General features: G+C 46.4%; 1 protein-coding gene and 1 long non-coding RNA gene across 4 annotated transcripts in view; one reads left to right on the top strand and one right to left on the bottom strand.

Annotated features, from left to right (window-relative positions):
• Positions 1-24,891, bottom strand: part of GAL (galanin and GMAP prepropeptide) — a 266,855-nt gene that overhangs the window by 35,186 nt on the left and 206,778 nt on the right. The gene's annotated exons all lie outside the window — the stretch shown is intronic.
• Positions 1-24,891, top strand: part of LOC138503972 (uncharacterized) — a 174,104-nt gene that overhangs the window by 137,850 nt on the left and 11,363 nt on the right. For both annotated transcript variants that reach the window (XR_011279743.1, XR_011279742.1), the window contains one exon: positions 1,570-1,634. This is a non-coding gene — a long non-coding RNA (uncharacterized lncRNA). The remainder of the gene's footprint in view (positions 1-1,569; positions 1,635-24,891) is intronic.

Below are 24,891 nucleotides of genomic sequence, written 5' to 3'. Positions count from 1 at the left end.
CTTGATTCAAATGTCTATGCCCACACTTGCACCCCAGACACCTGCATTCGGGCAAGGGTCACATAGTACTCATTTCATTCTCCTTTGAGGGAAGCCCCAAGCCTTCCAGGTACTCTACTAAGCCCCACACTTTAAATCTGCATCCTGTGCTGCCCATCTGCAACACTAGGGTCACTCCCACAACACCACTGAAGCCACCTTCCCAAAAGCCAAATAACATCCCACATACCAGCTCTCTGCTTTTAGAAGGACATTGTCTGATACTTTCAACAAAAGTACAGCTATTAATTTTCCAAACCGTAATTCCCCCTTCCAGACTACCCGACTCCAATGAAAGACAATGTGAAATCACAGTTGGTCTTCTTCCCAACTCAACTCATCCCTCTTAGCCATTGCCCAGCGTTGACATGCCTACCCTTTGATTCAATTAAGTGAACTCAATGGGAAAGCAGCGTGAATTGAAACATACACAATACATCTAAAAGCACACCCAACACATGTATGCGTTCCTATATAAAGGTTGGTTACTTTCAATGGGACACACAGTTGGTATCCCAAATGAAAGGTGAGCAATCCAGACTGAACTTCAGGACACATGCCAGGAACCTCAACCAGGAATGCAGTCTCCTACTCCATTTTCAGAGTTGAAGGAACTCCACTGAGACAGCAGGTATTTGTTGACCTTTCTTGAAGACTGACCTGCAGTAGTTCATAAGTAACAGAGAGGAATACGTTGAAACAACTGCAATTCTTTACTGCACTGGTGATGACTACCTATCCATGTTATTTATTTATATATTGCCACTTGTGCCATCATGCAAACAAAGTTAATTTATGGAAACCAGGCAGACATTCCAATGGGCGCTCTGGCCAAACACAAGAAGGGGACGAGGTCCCGAGGAAGATCAGTAGGGGGTTGTGATCAAGTGGATTTTTCCAAGCCTTTGGAAGGCCATCAAGTTTCCTTCAGCCAGAGGAATTGACAGGTTAGACATTCCAGAGCTTTTACTTTTGGACTGAGAACCTACAGCCTCCAGATCTGAGTTTGCAGGAGATGGACATTTACGAAACCAGACATCGAAGCAGGGAACATTCCTAACTGAACTGTATGTCTTAATGCACACTTAAAGGAATGGATAGTTATTTTTCTATGGAAAGTTTTGTGTGTGAGGCCTAAGATTTTGAACCGGATGAAGGACGGGACGGAAAGCATTGGAGCTGCTTCATGGCATGGGCAATCTGATTATGCAGCTTCAGGTTGAATATAAACCGGACAGCTTTGTTTTGGGGCCTTTGGTGATTGTCTGTTAGGTGCTGAGGGAGGCTAGTGGATAGAAATTTAGCATAGTCTTGCATGGATAAAACAATGTCTCTAATTAGAGATGTGTTGTGTTGCCAAGAATGGAGGTGGGTTCCTTGCAGGTTTAAGGTGTAAGTTGCTGTTTTTGGATTCTGTATTGAGTTGATTGGCCAGCAAGAGCTTTTCCTCACAGTTGATTCTGAGGTTTCTTGCTGATTTCGATGTGATTGCAGATAGATCCATAATCACCTGCATTGTTTTTCCAATAGGATCCTGGAATCTTGCTGGAATAAGAACGATCGTGAAGGTTAATGACTGGTGCAATTTCATTTGGGTGAGTGACTGACATATGTGGTTTCCAGAAAACTTGTGCTGTCAAGACAGTTAATATAGTTAGGTATGCAAATTAGTCCATTTCCGGCTATAAAGGGTAGGCCTGGTTCCTCAAGTGGCATCCTGCCAACTTGGAATAATATTGAATTGCATATTAGAACTTCATGTGTAGAGACAATTGGGTACGGTGTAGAGGGAGTGAAAATAGTAGTGCTGAAGACAATGTAAAACTTCATTTGTAAAGCCTGTAATAGACCAAATAGCCCAGAGGTTGGGCTGATTTTGCAATTAATAGAGACATTACTTTACAAACGGGGGAAACCAACTGGAGGAAAAGAGAGATTAATTAAAATTGTCCTATGTGATTTTAATGGCCAATTTGAACCACTAGAAATTCTGAGAGGTATTACAGAAAAAGAATATTTGTGAGATTATTGGAAAGCAACTCAAAAGACAACCCAAGTTTGCACTAGGGCCTGCAAGGGTAGGAACGAGGCAGACAGCCCACTCACACAGACGTTTTCCATGGGAAATAAGAAGAATCACATTGGTTATATTTTAACTGATCTCCCTCCAAGGTTGCTGATCAAGGATATAAAATGATGGCAGGGCCAGAAAGTGAAAGATTTTCAGTAATTACAAAACTGGAAATGACAAACAAAACCCATGGGACCATAGGGTTCTCTGGGGGGACTCTACAGAAATTGCAAGCAGGAACAGGAGACATATAAAGTGGCCCACTATGAACTGAGATATAATTCTTCCCTTAGATGTACGCAGATATTCTCCTGTTGCTTGAGACCCTGTTACCCTCAGCACGCATATGATGAAAATCTTGAGATCTCACTACTTTATGTAATTAATCCCTTTTGTACAGTTAAGGAGAGGATCCTTAAGAACGAGTAATGGTTCAATTGATAATTTCAAAAAATAAAAAATGGAAGTATAAGGAACTTTAAAAATCTCTTGAGGGGCCATTGAGATATTAAGTAAGGGAGGGAATACTGAAATATAAAGAGTAGAAAACAGAATAGTTACTGCAGCAGTAATTCTACCAAAAATGGCCAGAAAATCAGTGGATTTACCTCCAGCTCATAGCTGGAGGTGAATGTGGTGCGGTAATGAGGTGGTATAGGAAATACTGCCACATTTAACCCACACCGCCAACTCGTAATGAGGCCCACAGTGTTTAAGTCAAGTAAATGCTCAGTGTCAAATAAAGATCCAGTACCTTCACTATAATTCAATAGTGGGCTTCATTTCTGGGCTCTGCCCAATTATTGGTGGCTTTTTGAATAAATCTCTTGTGCAAGGCCTACACATGGCTGATATTTTAGACTGACTGGTCACTCCCATGCTTTAAAAAACATGATTGATCCTTTAGACACCGGAAACGGCCTCCCTACCTTTATTTTGCCTCGTGGTGCAATGTTTGAATCTGCTACAAAAAAAGAAAACAATTTATAAAACAAGGATTGATAAACCGTTCTGAAAGCTAAATTCAAGTTCCTTCTGTTAAAAATCTCTTGGCATCTTTTACCAATGCTAACACGGAAAGGCCTGACTTGCTCTTTCACAGTGTATGGTGCAACCCTTTCCTACTCTATGGGCCTCATTACGAGGTAGGTGGTAGCTATGGTGCTCTTAGCACCATGGCTACCCCCTTACCGCATTCCGGCTCCGGGTTGTCGAAATAGGGACTTACCGGGTCATTCCAACCTTGGAGGACCCAGTAAATCCCCATTCCGAGAACCATTCTCCATTCCCATTCGAGCCCCCATAGGGCCCAATGGGAATGGGGATGGAGCTAATAACGGGCCCGCTTATAGCGAGCCCGTTATTAGCTCCCTGGTCCCTTAGCGGCTCCCGCTAAGGGCGCCTGCTAAAACCAGGCGCCCATAGCGGGACTCGCTAAGGGACCTCGGAATAGGGCGGTAAGGGTTTACTGGCACCGGTCTCCTTACCGGTGCCCGTTAACCCTTACCGCCCACCTCGTAATGAGGACCAATATCAATAAAGTGCATGAGAAATAGCAGCTGCATGCCGTCATTACTAGCTCATCATGCAAAAAGCAATTGTGTACAATGTTTTATAAAAAATAACACATGAAGTAGATGCTGAAAGTCAACTACAAGCAAGTATCTTTAGATACATGCACATGAAAGGCAAACTTCCACTACCAAAACAAGTTGAACGAGGATGATATGAGTTGCCCCCTTTTGCTTCAATGTATAATCTTTTCATGCTAGATTAGTAAGGAATTCTTAGGAATTTAGACCTACCATTAAATGCAGTACCAAAGAAATTCAGCCAGCAAAAGCTATATGTTTAGTTTCTGTGGGCCTACAGATCGCGATTGCCTTCTTTGCAGCCCAAACCCCTTTTGCTCTCTAACAGCTAAAACGCCATAGGGCGGAAAACTAGTAAGTGTTCAGCATCTTCCCTAAGTGCAGGCAACATGCACACTTATCAGCATTCCTCTGCCTCCAACTACTAGGAAAGACAGTGTAAGGAAGAGTATCCAGGCTCTATTTGACATGCAATTTCCCTTATAAACAGTGGATCCATTTTATCCAGGCATTCTTCTTGTCCCCGAAAACTTTTTTTTTTCTTTTTTAATTTTTTTTTTATTGATTTTATATCAACCGAACAAACAACAACCAACAACCAAACTTGCAGTACAATTACAATGTTTCGAATTTTATACACAATAATTGTTTACTGCTTATCCCTCCCCCCCCCACCCAAGCCTACATCACTTCACGATCTACTTCTACATTTTGCAAAGGGGTTTCCTCTCCCGTGTTCCCCGCTGGGTCCTGGTCGCTTGACCAATCTTACGTGGACCCAAACAGTGTGGCAATTAGGTGTCTCCAGTTTGTCAGGGTTTCTTCATCCCCTGCAATGTTTCTAGCTTCCTGCCATACTGCAGTTTTGGCTTCTGCCCACTTCTGAAGGTCTTTCCACCATATTTCTATCCTAGGTGTGTGACATGCCTTCCATCCCATGGCAATCCTATGCTTTGCGAGTATATACGCTAGATCCTTAGTTTACTTACATGTTTAAGTTTACGTGGTATGGGGAAAGCCCCAACCAGACATGCCCATGCTATCTCAACAATTATCTTAATCCCCTTCTCCTACAATCTGTGGGCTACTTCTCCCCAAAATTTCTCGATTTCTGGGCACACCCAGAACATGTGCATTATCCCAGCGTTTTCTTTGCCACATTTGGGGCATATTTGCCTTTTTGTGTTTTTAAATTTAGCTATCCTCTGAGGTGTCATACAAGGCCTGTGGGTTATATTTAAGCAATATGACCCGAGCGGCGGGGGCATTACCGACTCAGGTAATGCCCCGGGGCCCATAGTTATAGGCCCGAGCGAAGCGGGGGCCTTGACGAAGGCCCCGGGGCATTACCTGAGTCAGTAATGCCCCCGCCGCGAAGGTCATATTGCTATTAGTACCCCGGCCCGCATTATATACGTGACCAGGGCACTAAAAGCATTTTTTTCTGTCCCGGAAAACCGCGGCGTTTCGGGACAGAAAAAAAAAAGCACCAAGAAAATGGCCGCCGGGAAAGGGAAAACGGGAGTCCATTTTCTCTTTCCATGGCGGTCTTCGGGAGCGTACGCATCCGCTCCCGAAAAAAAAAGAAGCAGAAGGTAAGTGGGGTTGGGAGGGCGGGAGGGAGTCAAAAGGGGGAGAAAAAAAAAAAAAACGTTCCTTCGTCCCTGCCAGAGGACGATGGAAGCCTCTCCAGCTGTGTGGAGGTGCGGAGTCTCCACACTGCTGGAGGCTGCCATCGTCCCCCACCAGAGACGCAGGAGCAAGAAGTTAAGTGGAGTGGGGTAGGGAGGAGTGAGGGAAGGGAAAAAAAAAAAGCTTACCCGAGGCCCCAGCGGGGGGCCGAGGCAGCCTCTCAGCCGTGGGGAGGCTCGGAGCGAGGATGGCCCCGCTTCGAGCCTCCTCATTGGCTGAGGGGCTGCCACGCCCTCCCACCGAGGACAAGGCAGCTGGAGTCCTGGCCCGGGTAAGGACCCGGCGAGAGCCAATCAGAATGCGTGTTGCATTCTGCTTGACTCTCGCCGGGTACTAAACAGCTGTATTTGCTGTAACTTCGCATTCCTTGACACTTTCTTGTGGTACCCTTGGGCTCGCTCCCACATTCCATCTCTCATCGGGGCACCCACTTCTTCTTCCCAGTTCTGTCGTAGTTGTACCACTTCCTTTCCCACTTTGGACATTATCAGCTCATATATCCTAGATATCTCATGCCCTCCCTCTGCTATATCATATATTATTTCTATGGCGGTGTCCGGTTGTTCTTCCAATACCATTTCTGACCATGTTTCTTTAATTCGCTGGACCACCCTATGATATGTAATATATTGTCCCGTATGTAACCCCATTTCCTCCACCAACATCCCAAATTCCTTTATCCTCCCCTCTTGCCATATATCCCCTATTGTCGCTATCCCCACCAGTTCCCAGTCTTTCCTGATTATCTTCATTAACTGGTACTCTTTCCCCGCCTGGGCAATCAGTGGCACCTGCGGGGAACACGGGGTCGGGTTTTCCATTATCTGACACGTATTATGCCATATTTTCCACCCTAATGTCATCATCTCTGGGCGCTCTCCCATGTCTGGTTTGGACAGCCATATCATTTCCTTCAAGAAGAATGGGGCACAGTCCTGTCTAAACAACCTAGATTCTGAAGTTGGGTCTTCTGATAGCCATTTTGCCACATATTGTAGCTGGCGCGCTAGATAATAAATTTCAAAGTTTGACAATTTTATGCCCCCCTTATCATACGTATTTTGCAATTTCCAAAGGGCAACCCTGCTCCTCGTCCCATGCCAGAGGAACCCTCTACACATACTATGCATCTTATCAAAAAATCGTCTTGGTATCAGATATGGTATATTCCCAAAATAATGCAATAATCTAGGTAAAACCACCTTTTTCAGCATTGGCCCTCTTCCCATCATCGCCAGAGGGAGCTTTACCCAAAACTTCATGCTATTTTTGATACCCTTGACTGCTTTCTCGGTATTGTGTTGGTGCTCTGCCTCCACCGTATGGTAGATGTCTATCCCAAGGTATCTAAATGAATTGACCTCCCACGGTATTTGTAAAACTGGCAATTTCTCTCATGGAATTCCGACATATCTACCCATAGGAAATATACATAATTTTCTGGGGTTCACTGCTATGCCAGACAGCGCCGCAAATTGTTCCATTACCTCCAGAACATATTGGAGGTTTTCCTCAGGATATTGTAAATACAACAACACATCATCAGTGTACACGGAAATTAAGTATGGTTCTCCATTTATGTTTATTCCTATCATGTCATACTGTTGCCTTAGATATATCGCCAAAGGCTCTAATGCTAAGATGTACAGCATGGGGGAAATTGGGCATCCTTGTCTCCTACCCCTGCTAAATTGCCACCTTTCCGATATTATCGCTCCAGTTTTGACCCTGGCCAGCGGTGCGCTGTACAGCAATTGGACCCATTTAAGGTACCCAGGTCCTATCCCATAACTGGACAGGGCTCCAATCAACCATAGCCATTTAACTGAGTCAAATGCTTTTATTGGGTCCAACGATACAATTGAAATTTCAGACGTTTCCCCTTTTGTATGTTCTATGACTCGGTGGAGTCGCCTGAGGTTATTAGTTATATTTCTATGTGGGACGTACCCGGTCTGGTCGGGGTGTATTAGTCTGTCAATAATCTGTTTCATTCTGTTTGCCAGTACCGCCGTGAGCATTTTGCTATCTTGATTAAGCATTGACAGCGGTCTGAATGATCTGCAATCTTTGCCAGGCTTATTGGGTTTAGGAAGTGGTATAAGAATCGCCTCTCTCAAGGACTCCGGCAATCTTCCTATTTTGTATGCCTCATTGAGCATAGCTAAAAGGGGGGGGAGCACCTCCTTTCTGTACATTTTATAAAATTCACTAGGGAGTCCATCGGCCCCCTGAGTCTTGCAAGTGGGTAGCTGCACCACCACCTCCACTAATTCTTCCAAGGTAATCGGGGCGTCTAAGTCCTCTTGCTCCTCCGCGCTAATTCGTGGCATACCTATGTCTTCCAGTGTTTCCTTTATGTCCCTGTGGTCGCTTCCCCCTTCATCCCCATACAGTTGTTGATAGTATTTTAGGAATTTCCTGTTCATGCCCTTTTGGGTATGCACTACATGCCCATCCTCCTTCTCTATTGCCCTGATTGTTGGTCTGGGGGTCTCGCTTTTATATAACCATGCTAGCACCCTTCCTGGTTTATCTCCTCCCGTATGTTCTCTTTCTACATATCTCTTATACTTTAAATTGCACAGTCTCTCCCAGTGTCCTGTACATACTTATTGCAGCCTGCTTATGGTTGCAGTGTCCTCTTTAGTATTGCCTTCACTTCTCATCATTTTCTCCAGCTCCCTTTCTGCTTCCTGTAGTTCTGTTAGTATCCCTCCTTGCAGTCCCTTAGTCTTAGCTATGGCTATCCCTCTCACTACCACTTTGTAGGCTTCCCACAGCGTACCAGCAGACTCGACACTGCCAGTATTGGTCTCAAAGTAACTTACTATTTCTTCTCTCAAGTCCTCCCTGAACATTATATCTTTTAATGCCTCAGCTCTTCGTGTCCTTGCTCTTGGAGGTTTGTATTGCCATATAAGGGCCAGTGGCGAGTGGTCTGTATTCTATCTGTACTATTTCTGCCATCAGCTCTTGCGTAACAAACATGTAATCTAGCTTAGTATGCAAATTTTGTGGGGCCGAGTAGTGTGAGTACTGTCTGTCTTGCGGGTGGCGCATCCTCCAAGCGTCCTCAAACCTGAAGTCCTTTAACAATGACTGCAGTACGCTGGCAGCCAGGGTGGGTCTGTCTATTTTATTATCCAATCTGTCTACCCTCGGGTTTAGTGTGCAGTTAAAATCCCCCCCCCCAAATCACCGCCTCCCCCAAGTACATTCTCAGTTTGGTATACAGGGTCTTAAAATATGCCACTGTGTCCTGGTTTGGGGCGTAAGTATTTATGATACATATTTCTTTATTTTCCACCAACCCTCTTACTGCGACCATCTCCCATCTGCTTACACTGTGGATTGTAATAACTGGAATGGGACATGTGGCGCCACCCAGATAATCACCCCTCTAGCATAAGCCGAATATGTTGCACCAATCAGCGTTCCCTTCCATTTCTTCTTGATAAGCTCTAATTTCCCTTTTGGAAGATGTGTCTCTTGTATTAGGGCTATATCTATTTTCTGTCTACGCAGATACATCATACATCATAAACCTATTCCTTTTCAGTTAACTTTTGAGCCACCTAACCTTCCAAGTTATTACTTTGAGGTCCCCCATTATCCAATACCTTCCCGCCCCTCCTTATGCAGGTCTGCAGGTTTTACTTGTAGGCCATCACTCATGTCTGTAGGCTCTTTCCCAAACTTTAAACCATCCCTCCCTTGTGCCCCAACTTCCCCAGCCTCCCCCCTCCTTTCCCAGATCCAACCTACTTCCCAACTCCCAACACTCCCTCCCCTCTTCTACAAACACCCCAACACACCCCCCCCTCCACTCCCCCCACCCTTCCCATACCCAACTGATGCCCAGCTCCATCCCTGGATCTCAGGCCTACCCGCATTTAGTACCTATTCGGAAATGCTGATACTAGGCCACAGCAGGGGGTTGCCATCCTACCGGAAACCCAACTATCTATTGGGGTATAAGAGTGAATCCATCGCGTCTCCTGATATCTGCCACATTATGTTATGCGCCTTCTATATTAAACTCTCAATCCGTCGCCCCTTGATTTCAACACCATCCTACTCTATCTTATATTTAAGTCCCAAAGTCACAATATATACAGCACCTTGTTCTCAGGATCGGGCTTCACTTGTCCGTACTGTCCTCTTTCCGACTGTCCGCTCCCTCCGGACAATTTTGGGCATCCAGCCACTCTATTGCATCTTCCGGAGTCTCAAAGAACAGAGCTTTGTTTTTATGAAACACTTTCAGTTTGGCTGGATACATCAGCATATATCGTAGGCCCGCATCTAGCAATCTCCTCTTCACTGTCCCATAATTCAGTCGCCGTCTCCGCACTTGAAGTGTGTAGTCAGGATATGCCGAGATGGTCGTGGATGCCCTTTGTATAGTGCCCCCTTTCCGGAAGTGTTCCAAAATCTTCTCCCTGTCTCGATAGTTCAGTATCTTGGCAATGATTGGCCTTGGGGGGGTTACCTGGGGGAGGTCTCCTTGTGAGCGCTCTATGTGCTCTCTCCACCACAAATCCTTGAGTAAGGACCCCGCCTCCTATTTCCTGCAGTAACATATTTTCAACGTAGTCCATCGGGTTAGGGCCTTCTTCCCCTTCCGGAAGGCCTACTACGCGTACATTATTCCTCCGGTCGCGCCCTTCAGCTTCCTCCTCTCTAGATTGCTGATTTGTTGCTTCAGTATGTGGATCTCCGAGGCATGAAATGCTCGGGCCGTTGTGTTTGTGGTCACTTCATTCTCCAGCTCATCTGTTCGTTCTGCTATCTTCCGTACATCCTGTCTGAGTAGATTGACTTCCTCCTGTACTGCGCCCTCTTTGAGCTCCAGCACCGCTTTGAGTTCAGCTGTAGCTGCTTCCAGCTTGCTCTCCCACGTCACCTTTAAGTCCGCGATTGCATCCAGGATCTGCCGGTCATTGCGCATTGGGGTCATATCCACCTGTGGGTTTTTGTCTTTAGGTCTAGCCCCCTCTGTCAATTGCGGGGTTTTCGTGTAGTCCTCCACCCTGGACTGCTTCCCTTTGGACTTGGGATTTTAGTTGTCATCTTGGTGCCTGGACTCGTACGGGCTCTAAACACCTGGATCACACTGTCCCCCATGTGCACAGCAGAAATTTGTCGGTCCCCTGTGTCGTTGTGGTAGACCTTTGGGGTTAGCGTGTGCGCGACTGGGGTTCGGGCGTTCTGATGTTATGCTAAGGTCGAGTGTCTTGTTCCTGGAGCTGTGGTGCTTCTGGATCTATTCTCCAGGTGACAGGGAATCCCTCGTTTTCTGCGGTCCCCTCCCAGGTCAGCCCTGCCGTGGTTTCTCATGTCGTGCAGGTCTGGTTTCCAATGGGTTCCTAGCAGTGGATGTGCTAAATGCCTGTTCCGCTTCCTCACCGGAGCAAGCTTGCTCTGTCTATCTGTCTATCTTTGCTGTTATAGCTGTTTCTTTTTTGTTGGTACAATGTTCCTTGCCCGTGTTGTGTCCAATCATGTCCTTTGCTCAGGTCTTGGTGCTTGCTCTGTCTCCGTACTTGGTCTGAGCGTATGATTGTTGTGTCTCAGGCTCCTTTGTCTAAGCCTTCAATAACAGATTTCCTGCAGTCTCATAATGTTTATTATTCGGGCCTGTCATCCACTTCCCTGCCCAGATTATGGTCCATTCGGGATGAGCTGTCCATCTACCATGCACAGGGCTATCTGCTGGGCACCCTCATTCAGATTTGCATCTGCTCCTGAGAGTTATGACCCGGTTATGACCCAGTGCGCTTGTCTTTTGAGAGCTCTTGTCATATGTAATGCAGGTCCCCGGGCGGAGCTATTCGGCTTCTATGTGTCACAACCTTATCTCCCTCAAGGGGACACAGGCCTTTACGAACCCTATTGGGGCCTCCTCGGATGCCCTATAGCTAGTCCTGGGGCTGCTGGCATAGGAGGCGCTCACTGGGACGGGCTTCCTATGGCCAATGGATAAGCATGGCCGCCCCATGCGGAATACTGGAGAACTGTATGCTGCAGTCTTGCTTCCAGGGTGGGGCCCGCCCCAAAGGCACGCCCGACCAAGAGCACGTGCTTTGCGTTATTCTGCCTTTGCAGCGTGACGCTCATCCTTCTCTGCATCCTTACCTGCTCAGCTTCATCCATCGTCTTCGGAGCCTTCCTGGGCCTGACCAATGCCCCGCTTACCAGCTCAGCAGCATCCTTTGGCTTCGGAAGTACCCAAGGCAAGACCATCGCCATACTTACCAATTCAGCAGCATCCTTCGACCTCGAAGTATCCAAGGCAAGACCATCGGCATACTTACCAATTCAGCAGCATCCTTCAACCTCGGAGTAACCAAGGCAAGACCATCGCCATACTTACCACTTCGCAGCATCCTGTGGCTTCCTAGTCATCCGAAGCAGGTATCATCTCAACTCTCTCCCGTTAGCTGCTTCATCTGTTCTTCGAAGCCACCCAATTTGCGCTGCTCCCGATTTCTTCATTCCTTCGGGGGTTCCTCCAACTCCAGCCCGTCGAGGTCTGCAAGACAAAGTTAGCAGGTTGGTCATTTGCAAGGACGCTTTCAGCGCTGCATGGCGACTCAGCTTACCTTCTTGACCCAGTCTTCGGCTTTCTTCGCGACCTCCACCACCAGCAACAAGGGCAAGAGTTAGCTCATATAACAAAGACTTATTCTCACCTATAAAGACTTACTCTCATCAATAAAGACTTTGCTCTCACTTACTAAGACTTACTTGAAGAAGGAGTTGCAGCCGATCTGAACTCCGGCCCTCGCCAGTGAAGCAACTCAGCGGAACGGGCCCAAAAATCGACGTACCCCTACCCGGAGCGGCAGGACGGAGAGCGCACCATTAACATCAATAAGGTGAGAGTCGCCCTTAGGGAACCTGCACAGGAACGCGGGAGGTGGGCGATCTAGTAGGAAATCATCTAAGCTGCCCCTCCTGTCTTCTAGAGCTGAATCCGCTTATCCAGGGGGTCTGGGATGGGGAGGGGTACCGAAGAGCCCTCAGGTGTGTGTCTGGAGACGTCCCCATGGAAAAGAACAGGCAAGCGTTACACTATGCCCGTGTCCAGCAGTGGCGTACCCTTTTGCTTGCGCCCGCACCTTTATTCATTGCCATCATTAAGAGCAGACATTTTGTCATATATAATGCAGGTCCCCGGGCGGAGCTATTCGGCTTCTATGCCCCTGTCCAGCGGTGTCGCACCCCTTTGCTTGCGCCTGCACCTTTATTCATTGCCATCATTAAGAGCGAACATTGCGTGCCTTATGTCCACCCACATTCATATTCTCATGTTCGCGCTTACCGCGAGTGTGTCTTTGCCGTGGTTACAATGTATTGCTGTACGCTTCAGGGATGTCAATTTCACGTACGCGCATCTCACCCGCTCGCGTTTTCATACCGCCGGGTGTTGACATTACTTGTGCTGTTCAGCTCCTGCCAAGCTCGAGGGCTGCCGCAGCGGGGCGCAAGCACTGTGTGCCCTGCAACGCCTGCCCAGCTGCGCCGCCTCAGCAGCTCCCTGTCCCGGTGCTGCAATATGTGGCCCCAGAGCCTCCCACGCCTGCCACAGCATTCCGCTTAGTTCTGGCCCATCAGTCCAGGCTTCTGGCAGTAACCCAGCGTCTGCGTGATTCCCACGGGGGTCTGTCTGGGCTCCCCCTGCATCCGTCCCAGTGGCAGGCAGTCCTGGCGTGTATACCTCGCTAAAAGTTCCCATGGGCCACTACGTTCACAGGCCCGGCATCCCGATGCAGTGCTGCAGCGCGTTGGTGGTAGTCATCCGCTCCAGCGCGCTGGACCAGTCTCGTTTCAGAGTTGTCTCCGCGCATCTGCTGTCTTCCATTGTCCTTTCTTCGTGGCAGGCGCCATCTTGGGGATTTGCCCACGGGACTTGCGACAAACGTTTTTCTGCTCTAATTACGATTTCTGGTCTCAGATTTTCATCCAGGCACGGTCCTGCGCTTCCTCATATACTCCCACAGCTTTAGTTAGTTTTGTTGCCAAAACACGTTTGTTCAGAAGTCCATGTGTATCAGGATATTGAAGGATGCTCAGGAGCTGCACAGAAACACGGCTTATTCCATGGCTCTCTAGCCACGCCCCCTGTCACAAAAAACTCTTATTCTCCAAATATTCCTGTACCTTCTGACTTCATTGGCTCTCATTAACTCAATTTCTGAGAGACCAGTTAAAATAAACCTAATATTTAAGTCTCCCCAATGTCTACTGGTTTGTTCTGTGAGGGGATTATTGTCTCTGGTTAACTTTCTTATATGTTTAAAGGACAAAAAGTCATGTCTTTCCCCATTTTAGCCCATAAGGCAGACCTGGGATACTCTCTGGGCAAGCCAACATGTTTTATTAGTACCCGGCGGGGGACAATGAGCATGTAAAACGCAAGCTCATTGGCCCTCGCCCAGCCCTTACCTGTCCCAGAAGGCTCGGAACTCTGCGCGCCAGGAGTTCTTCCCGCGACTGTCCGCCATGGAAAGGGAGAAGCGACTACATATAGTCCCTTCTCCCTGTTCCATGGCAGACATTTTTTTTGTTTACTTTTTTTTTCAATATACTTCAATGGCTGCCATAGAAAGGACATAGTCCCTTCTCCCCTTCCATGGGGGCCATTTTCTTTGTTTACTATTGCTGCCACGGAAAGGGAAAATGGACTACGTATTCTGTCTACGGTGGACATTTATTGAAACTTTTTTTACTACTTTTTTTTCCAGTTGCAAAGCGCACGCGTCTCACAGCTGGGGGAAAAAAAACCTTTAGTACCCCCGTCTAACGGGCTGGGGTACTAATGGCAATATGCTCCTCGACTGTGGGCTATTACCGCATAAGGTAATGCCCCCAGAGCCTTTGTAAGGCCCTCGCTACACTCGTGCCTGTAACTATGAGCCCTGTGGGCATTACCTAATGCTGAAACGCCCTGCAGTCTCTGGTCATATTGCCATATTAATATTTGTTTTCAGAGACTACCATTTGACTCACATGGGCATGATCCCTCATCAATGCACCACAGAAGGCTTCTCCTTGGGCTCGAGCTCTATGTACTTCAAGAGTTGTTAGAATTGGGCAGCCCCTAGTCCCAGAGGCACAGTCAGGATTGTTGAACCAATAGGGCCTGAAACTAATGTAGTTCGGCTGAACCAAAGGGGGGCCTGCAGAGGGAAGGGTTATTTTCTCTTTGTTAGGTAGAATCATATGCAGTACACTTTGGGAACACCACACGCAATTAAGACTACAAGTTACAGTAGAAATTAACCTTTGGTACAAGCCTGTACTACACAGTGAAGTGGTAGCGTTGGCTGAGCAGCCAGACTTATCTCAAGAGTAAAGTGAGCAGTACCAATAGTTACACAAAGGACAGCAGTTACTATGGTTCAAACAAACACTGACTCAAGATTTCTGAGTAAAAGAATATACATTTATTTACACATTAGTTTTAAAACAATTCACCAAGTAAAGCAGTAGAAAAATCACACTCTTAATATACTACACACTACCCAATAGATTCTGGACAAGTTAAGCTTAAAATAAAGTGTGAGCAAAATGGCACTCCAGCAATTTAAAGGGCGCGAAATGCAAGGTTAGACAAAGGTTGAGAAGCACCAACAAGTAAGTAAACAGGGCAATCTAGTAAAAGTAACTACAGTGAGGAAATCAAATCAAGAGGCCTGGGCCAAAGTCAATGGACCAAGGTCTTTGCAGAGGATCACACAGTTCAGGGTAGTTCATGATTAAGTCTTTGCCAAGAGTTCAGAACGAAGTTGGTCGGACGAAAAGTTACTTTAAAGAATAGAGAAGGACTAGCCCTCGGATTGGCGAAAGGTTTCAAACACTTTCACCGGGGTCGGAGGGAACAAACAACCGGGTTTGAACAGTACCTTAAATGAAGAAGAAGGCTGTAGCTGAGGCAGACGTTCCTGGCAGGTCCTGCAGGCTCACGGTTCCTGAAGTGACTGTCGGACTGACACGAAGTAGTAAGACTGGAGGGTCCTGCACTGCCCAGGGAAGAAACCAGCAGCAGAGCAAAGCAACGAATAAAAGGTGAGCTCCTTAAAACCCAAGCAGGGTCTGGTCTTCCTTGCTATCCGCTTCACTGTAGCTGTGCACAGCAAATTCGACCAGAGGAGGGAGGCCTGGCTTGCAGTTTGACGAACTGGTTAGTCGCACCAGCTCAAGGGGAGAAGATTCCTTGCAGATCTTCCCTGTCGTCGAAGTTTGGAGATTCGGACCTGCAGCAGGTCTTCACCGGGTGGTTCAGTCGTGGTAGAGGTCCTCTTCTGTCAGCTTCTCTTCAGTTCTCTCGATCCAGTTGCGACTCTGTCTTCTCAATCCCAGAGACCTGCTTTTTATGCAGTTTTCCCCCATTCACACAGCCTGGCTGTCAATCACACAGCAGGGTGGCTGTCCCAGCGGGACAGTCACCACAGCCAATCATACAGAGTGTGACATGGGTCCCCAAGGAGACCCTGTGCAGGGAGTCTCAATTCCCTCCCTCTCATCTTGACCCCCTCAGACATTCAGACTCCTAAGGAGGGCTTCTGTGCAGAAGCCTGCCAAAGGACGGCAAACAAAGGAACCTAACCTGGTTTGGCACGCAGAGTAAAACATGAGAAAGACCTTTACAAAAGAAATGGTGAATAAACCCCGCCAGAACTAAATAAAAGTAAATGGGGTCCAGCGGGTTTGAGTTTGAGGCTACTAACTTAGCCTAAAACAGTATCAAGAATATTTAAATAGACTACGGTAGGAAAAATAGGGTAGATACCACTGCCACCAGCCAAATCTTAAAGAAAGGGGACCAAAATGATGTTCCATGAGAAACAGACAAAAAGGGATAACTATTAACCCTTTCCAGAACTCTATGTAAAATAGTTTGTACTGGGTCTGTGAATTTTAAAAGACTAATAAAGTCAATGGCAACTTTACATGTTCTGGGAGACAGTAGTCAGTCCCAGAAAATGGAGTTTACAGTGGGAAGTCTCAAAAAGACGACCCTGTGTCACTGCACTAAAGGTGCTGTGTAACACACAGTAAAAAGATGATGCCTATGGCGTAGGTGAGGCTCCACAGTCTATGAGCACAAAAATGTTAAACACACACAGCAAAACACATATAAGAGTGGGAAAAAAAGGCTCACACTCTTACCAGGTGAACAAAAAAATCCTAGAAATCCAGCAAAGCTGCTGAGGGACTCAGGAGGTATGGGAAATTAGCCATTGTGGAGAATTCTCCCTAAAACTCTTATAGGAAATATTTTGCATTTTAACTGCACATTTTAGCTAAGATAATGGAATCAAAAATGGTACGAATTCTGTATTTCTAATTGAAGGAGTGAACAAAAATTAAGCTCTACAAATCATATTTCCATAATTAATCAAATGATTAGTTTGAAAAATGATTTGTTTAACACGTTTTGTAATTAGACAATCGCTACTTTTCCTGTGTAAATAAAATGGAGCTGAATTTCACACTAAGGGCACTATTGGATGGTGGGTTTTTTAAATGCAGGGGCATAAACATTTCCGATGGATATGCAGTAGCGACCGAGCGTAGCGAAGGATCCCGAACGAACCCAGGGTGATTAACAAAGCTCTCTACCCATTATGTATTAATTTGTAAACTGCTTGGCTATTGTGTCCTGCTTGAGCTTTTTCAAATTCCAGCTATTGCCGGTTTATTTGGAGCCATTAGAGACCTATAAAGCAGGAAATATGCAGCAATAACATGTAAATGAGATAGTGCTGAATTTTCTAGGATCCACTGTCCTAAGAAGTTCAGTAAATATCTTCCATTGATTTTACCCATACTGTCTACAGAAGTGACCAGGAAATCTTTCGCCGGGTCGCTCAAATCTCCTTTTTTGTAGAGGAAGATAATGTCTGCATCCCTAGACTATAAGGGAACCACCTTGGTCACAGCAATTGCGCTAAACAATTCTCATTAGAAATTAAAGGCAAATAATGGGCGCTCATTTACATAAATCAACGCAGAGCTCATCAGGCCCAGATGCCACTAATTGCTACTTCAAAGCTATTGCTGCATCTATTTCTGTAAATAGCAAGATACCCCCCTCTTCCTACATCTCATCTTTCTGGCCAAAGCCACAAAGGCAGTATGGCAAGTAGTGGACTCCATAGAATACAACATACACAAATGATTAAACCAGATATGTTTGGCTATACTGGGAACATTATGCAATTGCCTCTGGGTCTGTAGGACTAACTGCCTCTTGGAGAACATGCAATGTTTCCGATATCTCAGCTTTCGTTTGAATTTTTTTTTACTAACAATTGTTATTCGTTTCTGGGCAATATCAGCTTTTAGTGCGAAGTGTCTGTTTTCAAAAGGTAGGACGTGGTTTGGAAACAAAGGGTTTGCTCAAAATGGCTAATTCCCCATACACTAAAAGTAATATGACAAGTGGCACAAAATCTTCTTGCAATAGCCTGATGAAAACGGGCAACATTTTCTTCTGCAGTGCAGCCATGATTAATATTATCATATAGAGTTGACAGGTGAATGGTCCTATAGTTACCAAATAGGATCATGCTGGTGGTTCTTAGACTATGCCTGGTTAGATTACTCCTCAATATGAATGACATTAGGTATTTACCAGGTATGAGGACATTGTCATCAATTTTAGTAAACTCGCAAATCTCAAAGGAGCTCATGTACCAGTGAGCCGTAATGTGAAGTAAGGCGAAAAGGATGGGTAGAACGCAAGCTTGCATTTCTGCCACCTGCCTTCCTCTGTGCCATGCAAAATGCTCCAGCATTTACACCTGCATGGATTACACATCTACGCTGCCTTTTGCCCTGCACTTTTGCACTCCGCCATATGCAAATGATAAACATTTGGCGAGTGGGAACAGTTTGCAATGCAGTGCAAACGTAATGGCTCCCCGCCGTCAAATTGCAACTTTTAATAACATGAGCTCCGAAATCATTACTCATACCCAAGTGTGACGGTCTACTAACAGGTAATCTATGTGACTAGACTAATTAGCGCAACTAATGTAGGTCTAGCTAGCGGGAGAGTCACTCTGCAGTTTAATGTTGAAAGCTCTAAACACCGCATTAGTTAACCGTTGGGCTAACATGTAATGTATTTGGGTGTATGGGTTTAGGTTGCTTTGCTACCAACTCGGGATTACCCCAAACTAAGTCCTCATTCTTGAGGAGGATTGGCAAAATAAGAAGTGGTTCAAACTTGATGTTAAAAAAAATCTTCCACTAGTTTGCTTCCAAAGTATGTAACTGACACTGAACATCACACCAATTCAAGAAGTCCTCAAGGGCTGTTGGCAAAGCATTCTCTGTACAAGATTGTAAATACTTATTATAATAAAAGGGGCTCAAACCAGAAATTCCAATCAAATATCTTCGGAATTACATTGGGACGTTTTTACCATTGCATTTTATTCCCCAGCTACCCGCGTTATCGGTCACCCACTTGGACGACCCCGCTGCCCTTTGTGTGCACTAATTCTAAAGCTGGCATAACCCAATTTATGTGCTTCGCCCATTTCCCATGTTTCTTCTGGACCTTTGGCACACATGCTTTCCATTCAAGGTCAGGCAATTTACCCAGCCCTGCAGCTATGTTTCCTGCAGAATTCCCATGGAGGCGTCAAGCAGTCAATCCAGATCTTCCATGACCCCCCCATTCCCCTGAGCTACCATCCCCAGTGACAGGGGATTCGCTGCAGGTGCATCATAGCCCCCCCAGTCCTACCACCATGATTGGAATATTAACTGCTTGGATCTCATCCTTTTAATGAACTCTTGGAGCAGAGTGGGGGAAAGAAAGGTAATCAATAGACAAAAGCCAAGCTGTCCAATTCGTGTTGACTAAAACAAGTTTAATATAATCCCTTTCAGAGTCGATTGGGTCGATGTGTCAAGTTAAATATACAATATCAGTTCTAATTATTGCTAACCACCTCCCATTTGTGGGTGGTTGCAGACCTTATTCTCACACTGTGCATCGTCTCAGCTGCATACAAAATACTCTCTGCGATTGGGGCTTAGTTGTATTTTGCCCTTCCCCCTTAAACTTTCTATGACTGGCTTTCTAAGTCTGTATTCGATAGGTTGAGTGAGGTAATGTCTGCAGCAGGGACTGTCCCCTCATTGGCCATATGTTACAGTGGTCGTTTTGTAAGGAATGATCTTCCATGTGAAGTTAGTTGAGCTAGTCTGATGGACATATGGGCTAATGGTGCTTGCATGTAGTCTCTGGGGATCATGAACTTGTGGCACCCTATTTGATATACCGATACATGTATGCTATTCGTTGTCATCAGGATGCCCACGCCTGTAACATCGCTCGACAATGTCTGCGAGAGACCAGCGTATTGAGGGAGTTTATTATTCTTCCCCCGCCAGACAAAGGACACTCAACTTGACAGTCGGAAATCCAGGTGTCCTTGCCAAGCTCCCTTACTCCACTTATGAGAAGTAATATCTAAGCATCTCTACTTTGTGTATTCAGGCCCTCTGGGTAGTATGAAAATGAAGGTATAGTTCGTCTTGTGGTAAATACACGTAGGCATGTTGAACACTGATTTGCTGTGTCATCTCCTCGTTAGGAATATCCATATCGTACTATGTGGTCACATTTTGTTTCTACTACCCCTACACGGATGAGTGCTCAACAATCTCCTTGCTACTTTTACTCTTTCAACAAATGTGAGGCTCTGGACCAGGAGTCTCAAGCTGGGTTTTCTGTGAGGTTTTTGTGAGCAACCTTTCACGCTTTTGTGAGTAGTGTGAGAGGGCACTACAGTTTAAACAAAAATTACTATCATATTTGATCAATCATGAACAATATTTGCCGCTAACCAAAACCCGGAAAGCACCGTTCCAGGGAAAGAAATCGATCCAAGCAGACGGGGGAATCTAAGTCTAAGGATGAGGAGTCCCCAGTCGGCTCAGACAGACTTTCCCGCTTTGGCATGAGATGGGAGCACATGGGAAATCACAGGAATGCCAGACATATGTGCACACTGGGGATCACATGTCTGTGAGGACACTAACTCGCTCAAACCTGATGAGACATGCCAGGAAGAGCTGTTCCTAGATACGTCTAACTGGACGGAATAGGGCAGAGCCTGAGGAAACCACTGCATGACTGCCCCATCTCTGTGCATGGAAATTTACGGCATCTCTGCCCTTATCAGATTGTTATGCAGGCAAAGAGAATGGGGCCCCTATGGATTCTGCCTGCTTTTGTAAACCAGGATAAAGCAGATGGGTTCCATAGGGACCCCGTTCAATAATGCCCCCCATGTTTGAACATGTCCGCCTCAATCACTGATCGCAGCCATGCGCATAGGTGCGCGCACAGAGGTGATCGAAGAGCGTTTTCCACTTGCTGAGAAAAATGGCAGGAGACCCTAAGGACCTCCCTGACTCCATTTCCCACCACAGGCAGAAGACAGAACGTTAATAACATCCAGCAGAGCCGACGACGAATAGCCTTTGCTCCACCAGATTCACTGTTGGAATCAAAATGATCCTGCCACGATGACAAATCCTGGCACCTGGTGGGGGTACCTGTGCATGGCATGTCAATAATTGCTGTAAAGGGACCATCCTGGTATACATAAAAGTGACAAATGGAATGCGATGGAGGTCAGGGGAGTTGCTAGGTCTGGAAAAGACCGGGGGCTACGCTGATGTTGGAACTGTTGGGACTGAGGGCTAGCTAGTCTTTTGGCTGTAGCTCCTGAGATTCTATCCCGGGCTACAACCAAAAGATCAGGGGCTATAGCTCCCTTAGCCCCCCCTAGCAACGCCCCTGATGGAGGTTATACTTCGCTACATGGGATTTGTGTAGCATACCTCTGCCATTTTACAGGACCTCATGGTGCTGCCCATCTTGTTACGTGACGTTGAATCCCTAAGCTGTGGTGGCATGTTATGGTCTATGTCTGAGGGTGGGCAATGGGACAGCCCTGGCAGAGGGTCTGAAACTTAGCAGCTCTCCCCATCACTTCCCAGTCCAGACTGGTCATGGCAGGGGCCCAGACACCAAACAGCCGTGTCCTCACACAGAGTGGGTTTGATAGGATGATGCGAGTACGTCTTCGTGAGTCCTGCTGGTTGTGCCAGATCTGCAGTTCATTTATATGCAGGGAACCCTCCTGCTCCTGAATAAACTGTGATGTGTGCGTCAGTGGGGTTAGAACGAGATGACGACCGGTGGCCAGATAGTTTGAGTGACAGTTGTGTAACCTGTGTACCTAAACCAAGGCACAGTAAGTGGCACTAAGTAACACATTAGCACATGTTGGGTATTTAGCCCACATATATTAACATTAATATTAACTTAACATTGATGCAGAATAACATACTAAATTAGCAGAATATAATGGGCTGTCCCTTACTGTTACTGGACAGCATATGTGGTTGGCTATGTCAGTTGCTGTTGTAAAGGGAATGTCCAGCTGCACTTTATTTATTTATTTTGACATTTGTAGAGTGAACAAAGCCCCCGGGCAAACAGGCGCTATAGACTTGACCAGGTACTTGCAAGGTTGTACAGGCATGATAAAACATACAGTGTGCTTGGATTGACAATTCTTCAGGCGATGGTCGTCTGATGAGGTTAGTTGAACAGCAATATTTCTAAAGCTCTCCGGAATGCTCAGTATGACTGTTCTGCTCGCAAGGAAGGTGGGATAAGGTTCCATTACTTGGCTGCAATGGCAGGGAAGCTGGCACATCCAGATTTGACCCATTTGAATAAGGGCTGGGTGACTCGGTGGGCATAGGCTGCCCTGGAGAGTTTGAGGGAGGGTGCTTTGGTAACATTTTGGGATAGATAAGCGGGGTATCTTTGGACAAGCGTTTGTATGTGAAGCGAATTAATTCACGAACAGGAAGCCAGTGTTTTTTTTCTTGCTACAGAGATGTCTCAATGTTGGGGATATTTAAGGCTGCTCTGAGTGCATTGTTTTAAATAATCTGTAATTTCTGAATGTTGTGGTTTCTAGTACCTGCTAGAAGGGCGTTGCAGTAGTCGAGCCGAGAGCCTACGGTTGCTCGTGCTATGGTAAGGCAGCTCTCAGGGGATAGGAAGGGTCTGGATGCGTTGATTAACTTGGTCGTGTCGGCGGCAGATTAAGTAATGGCACTGACATTTCTTGAGAGTGGGAGGGTAGTGTCCAGGTACGCTCCAAGTGTTTTCACAAATGGGAAGACCCCAATCGGTGTACCATTAATATTAAAGGTGGAGTATTGGGGGTCAAGCATTTTGGTGACTGTATCGGGTCCAACGAGGAGGTTCTCGGTCTTCTCATCATTCAGACATAGACGTTGAGTGGCCATCCATGACTGAATGGTAGAATACACAGAATTGAGGCACACAGCATCTATAGAGTAGTTGCCAGTGAGTGGGTGCAGGATCTGTGTGTCGTCCGCATAGTTTGTGTAGGTATCACCAATAGAGTCTAGAAGGGCAAATAGTGGAATTGTGAATATGTTGTACAAGGTTGGCGATACACAGTATCCTTGTGGCACTCCGCAGGTAATGGCTGCTGGGGAAGCACTGGAATTCTCTGAGAAGACTCGAATGGATCTGTTGCCTAGGAATGAGACGATCGAGGATGTGGCCTCGGGTGAGAAGATAGCTGAGGAGGAAAGGTGCCGGCGCAGAATTTCGTGGTATACTAGGTCGAATGTAGCTGGTAGGTCAAGGAGTAGCAGCATGGCAGGCTTACTTTCATCTCTGATTTCATCAATCTGGATCTTCAGATCCAGAAGTGCAGACTCTATCCAATGACCAGGGCGGAACCCTGACTGGCGTAAGCCTAGTATGTGGTTAGCTTCTAGATATTTTTGGATTTGCAGATAGGCTGCTCTGTCCAGAATTTTCAGCAAGAAGGGGGCTGTAATGATGGGCCGGTAGTTGGTGGAGATAGCAGGTTCCAGAGGGGGTTTTCTGATAAGAGGGAGAACCCACACTTCCTTGAGGTTAGTAGGGACTGTGCCTGTGGCAAAGTATGTGTTGATGAAAGAGGTGATGAGGGGTACTAGTATGTCAGCACAGTCTTTGATAAGGCTCGCCGGACAGGTATACCCTTTACATTGAGAGTGTTTAAGTACTTTCAGGATAGTGGTAACTTTGTCTTTCGAGGTGTCGGTGTAGTGGAGCATAGGGAGGTCATTTGGAATGAAGATTTGAGGGGGTGGGGTCGCTAGTGGTGCTAGCAAGGGTTCGATCAGGGATAGCTTAGAATCTATTTTTTTATGCATGGTGTCGATTTTGTTGAGCATGGTATTTTGGATGTTCAAGCACCATGTCTCGTCTTTGGTTATGATAGCTAGTGGTGGGTGTTTCCAGTTTCCTGAGAATGTTGAAGATCTCCCCGTTGTTGGATTTGGCCTTGTCAATGCAGTCATTATAAGATGCGGTTTTCGCAGAGAGGATGTCTTTTTTGTAGTGTTTTGCTGCTGTGGTGAACATTAATTTCTTGGAAGTGAAAGGTTCTTTCTTCCAATTTGATTCAGCTAGGTCTTTGTGGGCTCAGAATGTTTGCAGTTCTGGGGGGAGCCAGGAGTTTCTGTGAGCAGATGGCTTGAGTTTGCGTGGCTTCAGAAGTGCTATGGTATCAACTGTTGATGTATACAGGGCAGCAAGTAAGTTAGGGTCTTTGGTGAAAGGGCGTGGGGGTAGTAGAGTGGTGATTATAGGAACGAGGTGTTCCTGAGTGAGGTTTCTGGTGCTACGGGCAAGCATGGAAGGTAGTGGGACAGCAACTGCTGTAGTTTGTACCCTGAGGGGAATGGAGAACTGCACGATGTTGTGATCCAACAAGGGCCAGGGGCTGTTGGAGTGGATGGATACTTGACAGTTAAGGTCTGCAATCCAAACTAGAGTGTGCCATTTGTTATGAGTGGGGTCACTGATACGCTGGTGGAAGCCAAGTGTGCTCAGTTAGTTAGAAAGTGAGGTAGCTGCGAGGTCTTCAAGGTCATTGTAACCCAGGTTGAAGTCTCCTTGGAGGATCGATTTGGAAGAGGGCTTAATGTAGGTCCCTGCAGTCTGAAGGAGGTTCTCTTTGAATGATAGGGCTGGGCCAAGTGTGTGGTAAATAGTGTGGAGAATGATGGTGTCAAAGTCAGTGAGGGTCAATTTGACAGACCGGATGTTGCAATTATCTAGCGGGGTAGAGTTCTGTTTTCTAATGGGCATTGTGTCCTTAACTATGAGTGCTACACCTCCACCTCTGATATTCCATCTGTCTGAGTGTTGGATGCTGTAACCTGATTGGATGGCTAGCAATAAGGCAGGGCCAGATGCGCATGCAGCCATGTTTCCAAAGTTTCTAAGATGTCAATATTTACTGTGGTGATAAGGTCGTTGATGTCCAGAGAATGTGAGGAGATGGACCTTGCATTGATCAGGGTGCATTTCAGTGGTGGGGAGGGCATGAGGCCTGACTGCTGACCAGG

Source organism: Ambystoma mexicanum, chromosome 11 (genome assembly GCF_040938575.1).
Source record: "Ambystoma mexicanum isolate Mex_15411 chromosome 11, UKY_AmexF1_1, whole genome shotgun sequence".
NCBI lineage: Eukaryota > Metazoa > Chordata > Amphibia > Caudata > Ambystomatidae > Ambystoma > Ambystoma mexicanum.
The sequence above is the reverse complement of the archived record's forward strand: the minus strand, read 5'-3'. Positions and strand labels throughout refer to the sequence as shown.